We start from the raw sequence: 3,731 nt of genomic DNA, 5'->3' as shown, positions 1-3,731 counted from the left end.
TTATGTGATTGCTTGGTTCTAAATCGACTGTGCGCCTCGGATTATTCTAACACTCGCAGGCAGCACCGGATATTGCTTCAATCAGATCAAGCATGGGCAGCGTTGGGCCTGAGTATGAGTGTGTATGACATAGGGATCCACGGTGCCGACACTGAGGACGACATTGAAACGGTGAGCCCAAGGCTGCCTTGCACGACTACAGGAAAGAGAATATCGCTCCGCGGCAGCGCCGCATGACAGCCATAGCAGACCGCAGGAAGATGTAACACCCCGGATGTGACTTTCCATATTCGTACTTCGACTCTTGTCTTTTTCGGAGATGCGATATTCCCTCGTGGTTGGGTTTTGTCTACGCTTTGCATTTTGTTCATGTCATGCATTTCATAGCATGTCATCATGTGCATCGCATTTGCATACGTGTTCGTCTCATGCATCCGAGCATTTTCCCCGTTGTCCGTTTTGCAATCCGACACTCCTATGTCCTCCGGTGCCCCCTTTTGTCTCTTTTTGTGAGCAGGTGTTAAACTTTCTCGGAATGGACTGAGATTTGCCAAGCGGCCTTGCTACACTACCGGTAGACCACCTGTCAAGTTTTGTGCCATTTGGAACTCGTTTGATACTCCAATGGTTAACCGGGGAACCGTAAAGGCCTCGTGTGTGTTGCAGCCCAACACCCCTCCAAAGTGGCCCAATAACCCATCCAAACCCCCTCCATCCTCTCGGCCGTTCGATCACAATCGCGTGGCCGAAAACCGCTCTCCATTTGGACACTCCTACCCCCTCCTACCTATATATTTGTGTCTCCCTCCGAATTTTCACGGACGAAACCCTAGCCATCTTCATCCTCGCGCCGCCGGACGCGTCTGCGCCACGCCGGACATGTCTGCCGGTCCCCTCCAAGTCGCCCCGGCCAATCGTGAGTTGCCACGTCAGCCAGCCGCCACCCTCGCCCAACCGGGCACCGCCACGCGTCCCGGCGCCCCGCTCCTCCACCACGTGGCCCGCCGAGCCTATCGCCGGCCCGCGCAGGCCTGACCGCACCGCCGCTCGCCCGCGGGCTCCCCGAGCCCCGCGCGCGTCGTCCGCCGCCGCACATCGCCGGAATCCCGCCGCTCCTCGCCGGCTGCTCCACAGCGCAGTAGTGCCGCCCTTCGCCGGCGTTCGCCGCCGCACCTCCGTGCCGTCTCACTCTGGTGACGCACCGCCCGACGCCGCCTTCCCCGCGTGCTCCTTCGCCGTCCTCGTCCGACCTCGGAAACGGGACCCCCTGGCCCGGATCCACCATCCGCCGGACCCCGCCTTGCCACCGACCGTCCTTCACCGGAGCTCCGCCTAGCCGCCCTGCTCCGGCGTCCTCTCCTCGTGCCACCGCCGCCTTGCGGGATCGGGAGGAGCCCGATCCGGGCGTTGACCGCATCAAGCTGGGACGGCCCGACCTCACCGAGGCCCAGATCCAGGCCCAGCTCCGCCTCCCCCTCAGGCCACTCCGATCCGGCCCAAGGGCCCATGGTGAGCCCGCATCTATCCTCCGCCCCGTGCGAATTTTACTATTCTACGCTCACCTGTGTTTTTTTTCTGCTAAGTCCCGAAATGCTCATATCATGTGCCTCTATTCATCGCATCATAACTTGTTGTGTGCTGCTCCGTTTTGACGTGCGATATATCGAAATGTTCATCATGATGTGCTCTTCATTTTGTTCCATTGTGCCATGCTTGTTTGAGTCCATCTTGATGCCCAAATCATTGATGCAAGAGTGCTATAAAATGTTAGATGCTGATTCTTAGCAGATTAGGAGCATTTGTCATTTTTGCCATGATTATTGTGTGCTGCATATGAGCATGAGCTCTACATGTGTTTTGGGCTATGCCATGCTATCTTTACAGAGGTGTATGTGATGTATTTGTGTGATCAATGTGGTGACTAGCACATGAAGGAAATATGCCCTAGAGGCAATAATAAAGTTATTATTTATTTCCTTATATCATGATAAATGTTTATTATTCATGCTAGAATTGTATTAACCGGAAACATAATACATGTGTGAATACATAGACAAACAGAGTGTCACTAGTATGCCTCTACTTGACTAGCTCGTTAATCAAAGATGGTTATGTTTCCTAACCATGAACAAAGAGTTGTTATTTGACTAACGAGGTCACATCATTAGTTGAATGATCTGATTGACATGACCCATTCCATTAGCTTAGCACCCGATCGTTTAGTATGTTGCTATTGCTTTCTTCATGACTTATACATGTTCCTATGACTATGAGATTATGCAACTCCCGTTTGCCGGAGGAACACTTTGGGTGCTACCAAACGTCACAACGTAACTGGGTGATTATAAAGGAGTACTACAGGTGTCTCCAAAGGTAGATGTTGGGTTAGCGTATTTCGAGATTAGGATTTGTCACTCCGATTGTCGGAGAGGTATCTCTGGGCCCTCTCGGTAATGCACATCACATAAGCCTTGCAAGCACTGCAACTAATATGTTAGTTGTGAGATGATGTATTATGGAACGAGTAAAAGAGACTTGCCGGTAACGAGATTGAACTAGGTATTGGATACTGACGATCGAATCTCGGGCAAGTAACATACCGATGACAAAGGGAACAACGTATGTTGTTATGCGGTCTGACCGATAAAGATCTTCGTAGAATATGTAGGAGCCAATATGGGCATCCAGGTCCCGCTATTGGTTATTGACCGGAGACGTGTCTCGGTCATGTCTACATTGTTCTCGAACCATAGGGTCCGCACGCTTAAGGTTTCGATGACAGTTATATTATGAGTTTATGAGTTTTGATGTACCGAAGGAGTTCGGAGACCCGGATGAGATCGGGAACATGACGAGGAGTCTCGAAATGGTCAAGACGTAAAGATCGATATATTGGACGACTATATTCGGACATCGGAAAGGTTCCGAGTGATTCGGGTATTTTTCGGAGTACCGGGTAGTTACGGGAGAAGCAATGGGCCTTAATGGGCTTTAGTGGGAAGAGGAGAAAGGGCCAAGGGGCTGCTGCGCCCCCCCTCCCCTTTGGTCCGAATTGGACTAGGGAAAAGGGGGCCGGCCACCTCTCCTTCTCCTCCACTTCTTTCTCCCTTCCTCCCCTCTTGATGGACTCCTACTAGGACTTGGAGTCCTAGTAGGACTCCCATCCTGGCCGCACCAATAGCCTTGGCCGGCCTCCTCCTCCTCCATCCTTTATATATTGAGGCAGGGGACACCCCATAGACACACAAGTTGATCCCCGTGATCGTTCCTTAGCCGTGTGCGGTGCCCGCCTCCACCATATTCCACCTCGGTCATATCATAGCGGTGCTTAGGCGAAGCCCTGTGACGGTAGAACATCAAGATCGTCACCACGCCGTCGTGCTGACGGAACTCCTCCCCGAAGCTTTGCTGGATCGGAGCCCGGGGATCGTCATCGAGCTGTACGTATGCTAAGAACTCGGAGGTGCCGGAGTAACGGTGCTTGGATTGGTCGGATCGGGAAGACGTACGACTACTTCCTCTACGTTGTGTCAACGCTTCCGTTGTTGATCTACAAGGGTACGTAGATCTTACTCTCCCCTCTCGTTGCTATGCATCACCATGATCTTGCGTGTGCGTAGGAAATTTTTGAAATTACTACGTTCCCCAACAGTGGCATCCGAGCCTAGGTTTTATGGTTTGATGTTATATGCATGAGTAGAACACAAGTGAGTTGTGGGCGATATAAGTTA

The sequence above is a fragment of the Triticum urartu genome, chromosome 1 (assembly GCF_003073215.2).
Source record: "Triticum urartu cultivar G1812 chromosome 1, Tu2.1, whole genome shotgun sequence".
Lineage (NCBI taxonomy): Eukaryota > Viridiplantae > Streptophyta > Magnoliopsida > Poales > Poaceae > Triticum > Triticum urartu.
Note: the sequence above shows the minus strand (reverse complement) of the source record.